The sequence below is a fragment of the Ictidomys tridecemlineatus genome, chromosome 5 (assembly GCF_052094955.1).
Source record: "Ictidomys tridecemlineatus isolate mIctTri1 chromosome 5, mIctTri1.hap1, whole genome shotgun sequence".
In the NCBI taxonomy this organism is placed as follows: Eukaryota; Metazoa; Chordata; class Mammalia; order Rodentia; family Sciuridae; genus Ictidomys; species Ictidomys tridecemlineatus.
Window position 1 is genome coordinate 200,158,652 of NC_135481.1, and position 13,970 is coordinate 200,172,621.

The window sequence follows — 13,970 nt, forward strand, 5'->3', positions numbered from 1 at the left end:
GCGCCACTCCAACTCGCCGGAGCACACGTCTTTCCGGGGGGCGCGCGCGCCTGTGCGGGTGCGTGCGTGAGCGTGCGCGTCCCCGCCGCTGCCGGTGCAACTCCCGCGCCCTCTGCCTCCGCCGCCGCCACTACCGCTGTCGCCCGGGTACCCAGGCGGAAGAGCGCGTCGGCCGGCTGCCCAGCAGCGCCGCGGAGCCCACAGCCCGGAGTCGGCGGGCGGGCGGGGACAGGTGAGCTTACCGCGGGCCGGCCGGGCGGGCCTCGCGTCCGGCGGGCCGCGGGTGAGGGCAGAGGGCCGAGGGCCCGGGCCGCGGGCGGAGCGAATGGCGGCGGGGGCGGCGGCCTTGCTCGCGCGCGGGCCGAGCGCTGCCCGGGGCTGGTGGGAGCCGGCCTGCGCCGCACAGACCCCGCGGGCAGCGGTGCGTCGCCTGTGGGCGCGCGGGCGCGGGCCGGCCCTGGTGGTGTGCGGTGGCAGGGCCCGAGGCCCTTCCGTTTCCCAGCTGGGTCCGGTCGTGTCTTACGGGAAGGGGAAGCAGAAGTTTCGGCCTCGTTTTGCTTTCGTGCTTGGACTTGTGGGGGCTTTGGGTTGCTGCTTGCTGGGTGTGCTAGCCAGCGGGGCAGAGCCTGATGGACGCTGTGTCTGGCTAGAGCTTTTGTCTAAAGTCACTTGTGTGTCACCCAGAGTCTGTTTAAATGACAGAAACAGTTACATTGCTGCATCTACTGTCACGGTTACCTGAAGGCGAAACTCTACCTAAGCGTCCAAGATATTATGTCCCTTTATTTAATTTGCTCTCTCTAAAAAATGCCCTGCTGAGTTTAAGAAATGAGCGATTCGTCCACCAAGACGCAGTTAGAAACCGCAGCTGAGGGCTTTGGGAGTCTTAACCCCGAGTGTGCATCTCCTTTCACCCGCGTTGTGGGGCCCAACTGGCTGACATGGCTGCCGCTGTAGAGCCAGTGTGGCCTCTGGACGCAGACTCTTGGAGGGGAGCCGTGCTCTGTCAGTCCCTGCTGAGTCTGAGCCCCCGGAGTCACTCTGCACCCGCCCAGTGCCACCTTGCTGGTCTCTGAACAAACAGAGATGCTGCGCCCTTGGGTCTGCCTGGAACACTCATCTCCACACCCCTTGTGGCTCTGGGAGGCAGTTACTGCCTACCCTATTTAGAATTTCAACACTCCACCTCCTATTTCTTGTCTCCATTCCCTGCTTAATTTTCTCACAGCACTTGATTCAGCTGATGTCATATTCAATGTATTTATCTTATTTAACATTTTTCTCTGAAGTCAGGGCCATGGGGAGATTGTTTTTTCAAAGAGCAGTTGCTGGCACATAGTATGTGTTCAATGAATATTTGCTGAGTGAATGGAAAGGAGGAGCTTAGCAGCAGCTGTGCTATATAGTGTCACCCAGAAGGTATGGTGGTGAGTGCAGGAAGGCACAAGGCTCCTGGGAGGGTTAGGGTTGAGTGCCATGTACCCTCAGGGAAGAGACAGGACTCCACTGCCTTGGGGGGAAAGGGTAGCCAGTTGAGAAGGATCAGAAGCATGTTTAGAACTTTCCTGTAAATCCTTTTTTGCAGCTTTAGATCTATAATTTTTTCAAAGTTAAATGCTTTTTTAAAAATCAGATCTCCAAAGGTGATTTTGCTCTTAGAAGTTTGTCTTTTGTCCTTAGCACTCTGTTGTGAAATGAGGTAATGGGGTGAATTGGAGTTATCTGCTTGACTCTTTAAAAGAACTGCATAAGAATGATCCTGATGCTCTCAGCCCAAAGCTCATTAGCAGGCTCTGTGAAAGCCCAGCAGAGCCTTCTTTGTAACTAAAGGACCTTCATCTCCTGCCCTGCTAAATTCAGATGAGTGGGTTTCCTTGTGATTCCAAGGACGATTCTTAGTGTTTTTCGAGGGTTGAACAGATGCTGCACACTTCTGCCACTTTTCCTCATGAATTTCTTTGCAGAGAGGGTGGACACTGCTGGTGGCCCTGGCCAGACTGCAGTTGTAGGGCTACTCAGCCACTCTGCTTTGCTCAAGGTCTCACTGTTAGTACTCATCAGACCTGGAACTTGAACTCGGGCCTCTTGAACCAGCTTTCTTCTGACTGTTCATCAACCATCTATTATCAGGCAGAACCCTGTAACAGAACAGTCTGCTAGTGTTGCCTCTTCACAGCCCAGGTGTGCAGTCCTCACATTGGTCTGGAGTATATAGATGCTCAGAAGGTTTGTTGGGTGAATGACTAAAATGCAGTGAGACTGGGGGTTGAGAGAAGGTAGAGCTTTATCTGAGGTAGAGGTTTGTTTTCTAGAGTTAGGTATGATATCCAGGGAGTATTGAAAGTTGTGGGAGAACCAAATGAAGGCAGCTTTTCTCCAATAAGGAAATAAACCTTTAAGTTCTCAGGAAGTTAAAAATGGTAGCAGTCAGGACTGGGTGAAATTCAGTGTGAAAATGCTTGCCTAGCATGTGCCAGGTCCTGGGTTGGGATCCCCAGAACTGTGGGGTGGGGTGGGGTCGGGAAGTAGCACTTATAACATGAGGCTCATTATTCTAGGCTGCGGAGTCCAGGGTGCGTGGTCTTCTGTCGGGCACACCTGCTCTGTCACAGTCCTCCCTTCCTCTCTGTGTCAGCACAATAGGCTAGACTTTGCTTCCTGAAAAAGGACATGACGGGAGCTCACAGGTTCAGGTCCTTTCTCTGAGCCTCTGCATGCTGTAAATTGAGGGTGATGGTTACCACCCTCTTGCCTTTCAGTGGAGCAAAGGAAATGATAAATGGAAATGATAAACAGAAATGATAAAGAAGCTGAAAAATGGTGACAACCTCTCTTTATGAAAATCCTACTCTTAAGACACCCTTGATCTAAACCTGGATTGTGTGCCAGGGCTACCTGAGATAATGATGCTCCCATGAGGATTAGCTAGTCTGTTTCAGTCACTGGCAAGTCAGCCCCCAAAGATTTAAGGATTAGCTTACCCAACAGCCTTCAGTGCCATTGTCTTGCCTGACACCTTGCATTAACTCGGAGTGGAGTGCGCTGTGTTAGTGAAACTCTTTTGTCTTGTTCTTTTCTTTTTCTTTCTTTCTTCCTTTTATTTTATTTTTTTTGGTACCGGGGGTTGAACTCAGGGAACCACTTACAGACAGGGTCTCACTGAATTGCTTAGCACCTCACTTTTGCTGAGGCTAGCTTTGAACTTGTGTTCCTCCTGCCTCAGCCTCCCTAGCCACTGGGATTATAGGCCACTGTGCTTGGCCTTGCCTTGTTCTTGATACGTAACATTTGATAGATTCAAATCTTGAGAAATAAAAATTGCTTTAAATTTTAAGAGTTTTGCAAGCACATTGATGTTTCACATTAAAATTGCAGAAATGAAGTGCAATATCTCATTCTTCAAAGAAGGAAGAGTGCAGTGAGACCATATTTGAGGCAAGTCACCAAAAACTGTTTTGATAAGGTTTTTCGTTTGTTTGTTTGTTTGTTTTTTGCTCGTGGTACTGGGGATTGAACCCATGTACTCTCTACCTCTAAGCTACATTCCCAGCGCTTATTATTTTGAAACAGGGTCTTGCTAAGTTGATGAGGTTTTCCTGAAGCTTGTGATCTTCCTGCCTCAGCCTCTTGATGCATGGCCACCCCACCTGACTGGTCAGTTTTTTCTTCAGGTGTCTTCAGGACTGACTATACACTAAGGTTTCACTTCATTCCAAAATCATTCTTATATAAGTGATTTGTAAAAGTTCTGTGGCAGAGAACTTTGTCATTTATCCCTGACAGAGCAAACCCAACAAATATTTTTAGAAGTGATACACTGTGGGTGCTCTGTGAATGTAAGTGAACCTTACTCATCATCATGGGTTGTCATTTTATTGTCCTTTTAATTGTTCTACATTGAACATGAGACATAAAGACTCTCCATGGCTGTGTTCTGAGGAATGCTTGCTAATTGGTTATAAAGTTGCAAACCTGGTGAATCAGAGGGTGGGAATGCTGACGGCCAGCCTCCTATCAGCTGTGCTCCACCCTCGGGTATCTCTGGGAAAGAAGAGTGAGTGACCGTCCTCTTAGAGAATTCTGCCCCGTGTACTGCTGTTCATTTCACTGGTTGGGGTGGAGATGGAAATGAACAGAACCAAATTATGCATCACATTAAAACTGAGTTACTTTAAGGGCCAAGAACTGAATAGAGGGGCCTCGGGGTCCCAGAGCGTGGGCTCTTGTCAGACCTTCTCTTCTGAATGGAGGTGAGTGCTGAGTATTAGTGGCCTTAGTTCTGCAAAAGGAGTGTGTAACTGTGCCTGCCTTTTATTTCCTTCTATTATTAGAAGGGATTAATAGCATAGCAAATGTTTGGGTTTTAGCTAGGCAGTCCCATGAGATTTTTCTTTATTAAATAGTAGTGTCTTCTTGTGAGAGGGTTTTTCTAAAACAAATGCTGGGTCAAAGACTACAAACTACATAATTTTTGACATACCTCCACCCTACTCCTCTGTACTAAGGATTGAAACCAGCCCTTTTGATTTCTTACTTTGAGACAGACTCTGGCGGAGTTGCCCAAGTTGGCCCAGAACTTGTCATCCTCCTGCCTCAGCCTCCTGTGTCACTGGGATTATAGGTGTGGTGACCATGCTTGGCTATATTACCCAGATATTATTTATTATTCCCCTCTGGTAATATATCTGTCTTTCTCCTTTTTTTTTTGGAAGGGGGTTAGTTAGGTTTTTTTGAGTCAGGGGCTCATTGTATTGCTCAAGCTGGTCTCAAATTCCTGGACATAAATGTTCCTCCCACCTCAGCCTCCTGAGTGCTGCAATTATAGGCATATGGCACTTCACTGACCTTATAACGGTGTATGTTTTGGTGCCAGGGACTATTATAGGGCTTGTTATTAAAATCTGAGGGTTTTTGTTTATTTGTTTCTTGTTTTAGGGAGTTTGTTTTTGTTTTTGCCAGTTATAATAATTTTTACTGGATTTTTCTTGATGCATCCTTTAGGAAATTTTTGGTTGTGGGCTAGGGATATAGCTCAATGCTTGCCTAGTATGTGTGAAGCTCTAGGTTAAATCCCCTCTATACTTTAAGGATAATTGTTATCTATGAAGTATTTTTTAATTTGCCCCTCTTAGAAATCCCCTGAAAGGACCCTTGAAATAGCAAACACTCTGAAATGACCTGTGGCTTGTTGAACAGGCACAATGGCAAGCTTATCTGAGGTGCGTCAGCCACAGCCCTTGGAAAGTCTTCAAGGTAGCTCTGGTTCACTTTTGATAGATGAGGAAGTTGAGTTCCACATATTACCCAGTGTAATGGTACCGCATTGAAGAATAAGCACAGATATTGCCATCATACATGTTAAAATGACCCTGCAGTTAACAGAATTACGTCTTAACATGCTGTTTCTTCTGTTGGTGCAGTTTTCTCTTGATTCATCCTGTCTTGTTGAGTAATCCTAACAGATTGTCACCAGCAATCAGGTGGACAACATCCCTGCATCTCCCCATTGTGTGGTACTGATGTGGCTTCTACTCTTGTGTTATCTGCCCCTGCTTTTTTTTTTCTCCCTCCTCCTCCTCTTCTTCCTCTTCCTCTTTTTCTCCCTCCACCCACACCTTTACCTCTTCCTCCTCCTTCCTTCTCCTCCTCCTTTTTTTTTTTTTTTTTGGTATTGGGGATTGAACCCAGTGGCACTGAACCACATCCCCAGCCTGTTTTTGTATTTTATGTAGAGATGGGGTTTCACTGAGTTGTTTAGAGCCTTGCCAAGTTTCTGAGGCTGGCTTTGAACTAATGATCCTCCTGCCTCAGCCTCCCGAGCTTCTGGGATTACAAGTGTGGGCTACCACACCTGGCATCTCCTCTTTCTTTCTTGGTACTGAGGATTGAACCCAGAGGTGCTCTACCACTGAGCTACATCCTTAGCCCATTTAAAAAATTTTTTTTAGGATGGGGTTTTGCTAAGTTGCCAAGGCTGGCCTGGAATTTTCTTTCTTTTTTTTTTTTAATATTTTTTAGTTATAGATGGACACATTCCTTTATATTATATTTATGTAGTGCTGAGGATCGAACCCAGTGCCTTCCACAGGTGAAGTGAGCACTCTACCCCAGCTCCTGGCCTGGAATTTTCAATCCTTCTGCCTCAGCTTCCTGAATAGATGGAGTTATAAACATGGATCACTGTGCCCAGCCCCTCCCTGCTCTTTTCTTATTTATTTATTTATGTAGCTGGACTCAATATCTATATTTATTTTTATGTGGTGCTGAGGATCGAACCCAGGTCCTTGCACATGCTAGGCGAGCACTCTACCACTGAGCCACAACCCCAGCCCTTCTCTTTTCTTTTGATATCAGGGCTTAAACTCAAGGGTAATTAACCACCAAGCCACATCCCCAGCCCCTTTTTTTTTTTTTACTAAATGTTACCAATGAAAAGGGGGAAATTTTTTTTTTTTTTGAAACGAGGTCTTACTGCGTTACCCAGACTGGTTTCAAGCTTGTGGGCTCAAGCGATTCTGTGGGTGTATGCCACCATACTTAACTACCTTCGAAAATATCCTAAAACAAAAGTATTGTCACACACAGACTCTGAGGTGGCCTTGAGTTGTCCAGCTGGGTCTTGACACTGTTGTCTCAGGCAGGTAGGTTGGGGTGCATTCAGATGTTGACAGCATGTGCACTCTTGAACCTGCTCTAGTGTAGGGGAAACACTCAAGCATTCAGCAGTGTCTGTCTGTCATCACCTTTAGGGTGGCCTAAGCTCATGCTAGTTATAAGGCTTCCCATTGTGCAGCAGACCTGGGAACTGCTAGAGTGGACTGGCAATCACTGTTCTTCACTTGCCCCAGAATCATCATCCAGCTGGTAGACAGCCACCTCCCCCTAGTTCCTTAAACACTGATTTATAAGTTAAGGAAAACACTTGACATCTAAAGTGCTATGCAACAATAGTTAATTTTAGTCTTCAGACTAAAACTTACTCAGTTTTATAAATTTTTCTATATGTATATTTTTATTTTTATGAAAAATAAATATTGATAATACCTTACTCAGAAAAGGCTTGATATCCAGGAAAAGTCATTTGTTGTCAGGCCAGGAATTACTTTCTTGCAAAGTGGTTAGTGAAAATCAGTTACAAGGTATAGCACATAGGGTCAGACTGGATATGAATCAGTGCTGCCCAGCCCTAGCAGCATGACCTTGAGTTGGTTATTCATACTTTCTGAGCCTTGGTCTTTTTTTTTTTTTTTAATTTTTAATATTTATTTTTTAGTTTTCGGCGGACACAACATCTTTGTTGGTATGTGGTGCTGAGGATCAAACCTGAGCCGCACGCATGCCAGGCGAGCATGCTACCGCTTGAGCCACATCCCCAGCCCCTGAGCCTTGGTCTTCTTATCTAATAACATGTTTTGTATGCCTGACATTGCTGTGCTCCCTTTACACAAACAAGCTTACAAAGAGGATACTGACAAAGGAGGTGTTCAGGACTTGCCTGGGTCACTGAGCCCCTGAGAGTGGCAGTCAGGTTCCAGCCCAGGGAGATGACCCCAGAGCTGCCCTCCTGTTCACGGGACTGGGCACCTATCCCACAGGCTTCTTAGGAGTAGTTAGAGGTGTTAAAAGAGAAAAAATTAGAGTTTGTTTGAGCAAAAGAAGCTTCATGAACAGGGCTGCACCCTAAACTAGTAAGGGTTCATAGAGCTTCATTCAGCAACGGGGCAGGCAGAATTTATAGACAGAAACTGATTTGTAAAAATAGCCTGATGACAGGTCTAAGTTTGCCTGACATGAACACGTCTGAGCAGTTGGCTGCCTGTGATTGGTTGAAAGCTTACCTGCTGTGATTGGCAGAGTCTCTACTACTTGTTACAAAACATACTTTCAGTAATGTTGCAATAAGTTAGGTTATAGTTTGCTAAATACAGAAGTAGCTTTTGGTCACATTTAACAGTTTGCCTCTTTGGTTCTACCTGTTACTACCAAAACCTTGGGCACTGATACCATTTCTGTCACCAATCATAATGGAATTTGTTTGATCTCAGCACGGAGTTCAAAATTCACAACATTAAATTAGTTGGATGATTTTTTTTTTTTGTAGTTGTAGATGGACACAATACCTTTATTTTATTTGTGTATTTTTATGTGGTGCCAGGGATCAAACCCAGTGCCTCACACATGCTAGGCAAGTGCTATACCGCTGAGCTATAGCCCCAGACCCTGGATGATTTTTTTTAAGAGAGAGAGAGAGAGAATCTTAATATTCATTTTTTAGTTTTCGGCGGACACAACATCTTTGTTTGTATGTGGTGCTGAGGATCGAACCCGGGCCGCACACATGCCAGGCGAGCGCGCTACTGCTTGAGCCACATCCCCAGCCCCATGATTTTTTTTTTTTTAAGAGAGAGTGAGAGAGAGAGAGAGAGAGAGAGAGAATTTTTAATATTTATCTTTTAGTTTTTGGCGGACACAACATCTTTGTATGTGGTGCTGAGGATCGAACCTGGGCCGCACGCACGACAGGCGAGCGCGTTACCGCTTGAGCCACATCCCCAGCCCCCATGATTTTTTTTTAAATATTTTTTTTTTAGTAGTAGTTGGACACAATACCCTTTTTATTTATTTATTTTTAATGTGGTGCTAAGGAGCGAACCCAGGGCCTTGCATATGCTAGGCGAGCGCTCTACTGCTGAGCCACAACCCCAGCCCAATTGTATGATTTTTTTTTTAATGCTTGCTTTGTTTTGTTATTCTAACTGTGGTGAAATCATTTGATGTACAAAGGATAACTACAATATGAGCATTTCAGACTTTCAAAGTGATACCAACATCAGGGAGACTATTGTATCTGTCAGGAGAATAATACCAAGAAATTGCAGTATACTCCTTGACAGGATCTCCATTGAACTGAATTGGTCAAAATCAGGTTGGAGTTCAGACACGAATGAACCTTATTCGGTGTAAAATGGCTTTGTTCAGAGGATCCATTTTTGTAGATAACAAGTCATAGTAACTTGGAGACCCACAGCAGGAAACAGAATGAGAGAGCATGGCAGTCAGAGCTGCCATCCACTGCTTGGGATACCTGCCTGCTAGCTGCACATACGTGTTCTCTTCCTTGAGAAGTCTCCTCAGTGTGTTTGGTGGCTGTGTCTCCAGAGACCAGTGTTGACCACCCTTTTATTCTCTTTACATTTGGTATGGGATGGGTATCAGGGATTAAACCCAGAGGCACTTAACCACTGAGTCACATCCCCAGTCCTTTTTATTTTTTATTTTGACACAGGGTCTCCCTAAGTTGCTTAGGGCCTCACCGAGCTGAGACTGGTCTCAAACTTGTAATCATCCCTCCTCAACCTCAAGAATCACTGAGATTACAGTTGTATGCCACTGTACCTGGCTTACACATTTTTTGGAAAGGGAGTCTTGCTATGTTGCCTCAACTGATATCCGGAGCTTGGTTGATCACACCCCCTCAGCCTCTTCCTAAACAGCTGGGACTGCAGGCTCCACACCCTGACTCACCACATTCTAGGGGGTGTTGAGGATGAATCCTGGGGCCTCATACAGCTGGCAAGATATCTGAGCTACAACCCCAGCCCCTTGCCCACCCTTTTGAGCAATTCTGTTGCAGTAGTAAAATCGGGGCTGAGTTCTGGTGAGGCACAGGCCAGTCCCCAGCATGGGCAGGAGGAGGAAAGCTGAAGCTACACTGTCCGCTCAGTGTTCTCACTGAATACCAATGTTCTTACCCCCTTTCAGAGTGTGCCCTTTCTTTCTGAATCCCCAGAGTGTCTATTTGGCTACAGAATCCAAGATTTCCCCCAATTTAGGGATTTGTTTCAAATTCCGTATAATTGGCACAGCACTGCTACCAAGAGCGAACCCCCAGGAATTCATCAGGAAGCTTCCCTCTGTGGAAACTCATTCCTCCTCTTCCACTTCAATGTTGGTACAGTTTGGTTTCTGACCCCTTTGGCCTCAGTTATGGGAGGTGTTATGGACCTCAAGAGAGAAGGCAGGAGTGAGCCAGGCCAGACAGCAAAATCTAAACTAAAGAAGGCAGAGCAGAGCAGAGCAAGCAGATTCTTGGCAGGCCCAGCACAGGCTAGCAAAGAGCCACCCAGTGCTGTGTGAGGAAAGGTCCGTTAAATCTTTGCCCCCAAGTCTGCATCACTCCTGACAAGGCCAAGGGAAGCTCACTCCTTTGTGATGCCTAAATAGCCTACCGCAGGGGTGTGTGACCATGCTCAGTAGAAAGGGGCCCGCTGAGCTGTGTCTGGCAACACATTCAGTCACTCTGCCACAAGATCGTCCCCAGGTCCTGCATAAGGCATTCCTGGAGGCAGACATCACTTGGGCAGTGGTTTTTTCATCAGCTGGAAGGGCCAGAGGGCTGCTTCCAGGGAGTGTGGGGCATGTGGTCGCAGCAGTCTTCAGCCTATTGAGGAAAGCATCCTACTCCTGGGGCTTCAGGATGACCACCTTTGGGAACACAGAGAGGTGTTGTCATTAATGGAATCCTTTTCTGACATTTGGATTTTAGTCTGAAACCTCATAATTGCTCTGGAGTGAGCCAGGCCAGACAGAGCATAAGCCTTTATTAAAGCTATCCACAGTTTGTGGTCCCTTGGACCATCCTACAAGGACAGAAAAGGGATTCGGACAGCAGGGAAAAAGATGAGCGTTTTGTGATGGCAGGGACGTCTTCATCCATAGCTCTGGGAACTGCCTGCTTCCAGGGTGCTGTCCTTGCTTGGTGAAAGCATCCCTGGTAAGCTCCATCTGAAGGTCTCCAACAGATGCATATTCTAGGATTCTGGAGCTGCCACCACCATCTCAGTTGAGAGATGGGGATCTAGGACCTGGGGCCACAAAGCTCTGTTATAGATAAGAACTTGATATGGTCCCTTCCATGGGAGTTCATGGGCAGTGTTGCTCTAAGTGTCACTTCTAGAAGACCCAGTTTCTGGGTCATAGATCATGAAAGTCCTCTTGTCATCAGTTGGTTGGTCATGAAGGACTGCTTTCACTTGGTGAAAATATGCTGTGGCATAATGCATTAAAGCCTCATGCTTCTGAGTCCTGTCAGAGTTCTTGTCAGATTTGGTTGGAGTGGGAGGCACACCAGGTTATGTTATTAGGGCCAAAGGCCTTCCAGTGACTTTCATGAGGGGCCAATCTGTATTTTCCAGTGAGGATGGATCTGGTTGTTATCAGTGTGTGTGTGAATGTAAGAGAAAGAGAGAGAGAGAGGGACAGACAGACAGACACACACACACACCAGTTTCTGTGGCTCAAACCCAGGACCTAGCATATGCTAGATAAGCACTGTACCACTGAGCTACATCTCAACCCTTTTTTGTTTTGTATCTTACTAAGTTGTCCAGGCTGGCCTTTAAACTTTTGATCCTCCTGCGTAGCTGGGATTATAGGCAGGTGCCACCTTACCTGGCTCAGGGATACCTTTGACCAAGGTATCTCATTTAATTCAGTTAGCTTTACGTGGTGCTAGTGGTTTGTAGTATTTTAAACTGTTTGTAGTATTTTAAACTCACACAACTTGTGCAGCAATTTGAGCACCCCACTGCTGCAGATCTGTGCAGGCGTGCACCATAAGGGAAACATGTTTTCTTTTTTGGGGGGGGGTGTACTGGGAATTAAATTCAGGGGCACTCGACCTCTGAGCCACATCACCAGCCCCTCTCTGTATTTATTTAGAGAGAGCATCTCACTGAGTTACTTAGCACCTCGCCCTTGTTGAGGCTAGCTTTGAACTTGTGATCCTCTTGCTTCAGCCTCCCAAGCTGCTGGGATTACAGGCATGCACCACTGCACACAGTGGGAAACACATTTTCTAATAATTGCTTAGATGTTATTACCTTTCTGCATAGGAAAGCTTCTTTAGAACCAGAAAATATACAATAAAGGTGGCAATTGGGGCTGGGGTTGTGGCTCAGTGGTAGAGTGCTTGCCTAGAATGTGCAAGGCCCTGGGTTCGATCCTCAGCACCACATAAATGTAAAATAAAGATATTGTGTCCATCTAAAACCAAAAAATAAATATTTAAAAAAAGGTGGCAATTGAATGAAATCCATCTAAGTGTTCATATAACCCAACAGGTGCCAGAAATGTTTCACCTGAGGTTTTCATTGTCATAGCAGAATTATGGGTATAACAAACCAAATATTAATTGTAAACCATTTTAGCAGCCAGATAACAACCAGATCTGTCCCCACTGGAAAATACAAATTGGCCCCTCATGAAAGAAAGAAAGTTTATAAAATTTTTTTTTCATAATTTGGATAATTTTATGTCTTGTCAAGAGTCATGGCATGCAGAAGTATTATAATGGGAGGCTTACAGGACTCTGAAAGGACCAGACAGCCTCCCAGCTCTTCATGATTTCCTGCTTAATACATTTACATTTCTGAAATACCAGTTTTGTTTCTCTAATTTAAGTCTGTTACACTGCCTCCTTTTTTTTTTTTTTTTTTTAAATACTGGGGATTGAACCTGGAGCACTCTATTTTGAGACAGTTCTCACATTGCTCAGGCTGACCTGGAGCTTGTGACCTTCCTGCCTCAGCCTCCCAAGTCTCCGGAATTGCAGGTGTGTCCATGCACAGCCATAGCACTGCTTATTAAATGGGTTTTGGTAGGTAATTTAACTAGGATCAATTCTCTGGAGTTTAGTGCTTACCAGCCTTAGTACTGCTGATTTAGCATAAAGATCTGACAGGTCATTTCTTGGTATTTAAGTAATTTTTGGTCCCTTGAGGTTGGGTTAGCAGTTTTGAGTAAGTGAGTCTCTTCATGAGGGTTCTGGGAGTTCTTACCCAGTACAGTGGTTGTCCTTTATGTGTATGTGTAGGAAAAGCTTATTTGGGACTCACAGTTTGAGAAATTAGGTCTGTGGTGGCTGACTCCATCCCTCTGACCCAAAGGTAGGAGGTGAGGCAAAACTTCCTGGTGGAAAGGTGTGGTGAAAGGAAGCTGCTCACCATAAGGCAGCTGGGAAGCAGATGGGAGGCGGGGCATGGGGACAATATAATCCCAGGACACACCCCCAGAGACCATTCTCCAGCCTTGCCCACCTTGCCTATAGTTAGTTATCACCTAGTTAGTCCATTCAAAAAATTTTTTCAAATATAAAAGTTCTGCAGGGATTCCCTCCCCCCATTTTTATTGTTGCATCATAGTACATGTGGTGAGATTTGTTGTTACATGTTCTTACAGGCACACCATACAGCAATATAATTTGGCCAGTGTCTCCTCCCCAGTATTTTACCTTCCTCGCCGCCTCCACCCCAGTGCCATTCCTCTACTGATCTCCCTTTGCTTTCCATGAGATCTATTCCAACTTGTAGTGGATGATCTTATTCATCAGAAATTCCTTGTCCATGTTCTTTCCATTGTCTCTTCAGTGGTGAACCCCTCGTGTCTAATTAAACCCCAGGACAGACAATCATTCTCTGAGAATGACAAGACCTAAAAGGTCTGTGGAGATTTGCTGAGAGTCCATAATAGTAATGAATGGTTGTTGAGGAAATTTGTTTTTTCCTGTGGTATATAACATTTTAAGATAATTAAAACTAGAGTTATGAACTGGTAACATTAAGCCAGAATGCGTAGATTTCTATGGATTCCATGCCATGTAAACTTCACTCAAAGGTTTAGCATCACTTGCTTGACAATGTTTCCAGTATGATTTAATATATATACTTAAAATCCAATTAGTTTTCTCTTTTTTATAAGGAGAAGTATCTTTTTGAGGTTTTCTGAATGCATATCTGAAAATCCTAAAATCAAGGAAAAGACTTAATTTTGAACCCAGGGCCTCACACATATCAGGCAAGCATTGTACCACTGAGCCACATCTCCAGCTCTTAATTTAGAATTTGATATTAGAAAGTTCATAAAAAGGGCTGGGGATGTGGCTCAAGCGGTAGCGCGCTCACCTGGCATGC

The 13,970-nt window shown here is 45.4% G+C and overlaps 1 protein-coding gene across 4 annotated transcripts in view; it reads left to right on the top strand.

Annotated features, from left to right (window-relative positions):
- Positions 1 to 13,970, top strand: part of Dnajc5 (DnaJ heat shock protein family (Hsp40) member C5) — a 45,183-nt gene continuing 31,213 nt past the window's right edge. The window contains exons 1-2 of one of the 4 annotated variants that reach the window (XM_078052248.1): positions 2 to 232; positions 3,376 to 3,435. The gene's annotated coding sequence lies outside the window, so the exon portion shown is untranslated. Of the gene's footprint in view, positions 233 to 3,375; positions 3,436 to 13,970 lie in introns of all 4 variants that reach the window. The other 3 variants (XR_013439932.1, XM_078052247.1, XM_078052246.1) reach the window with 3 other exon arrangements.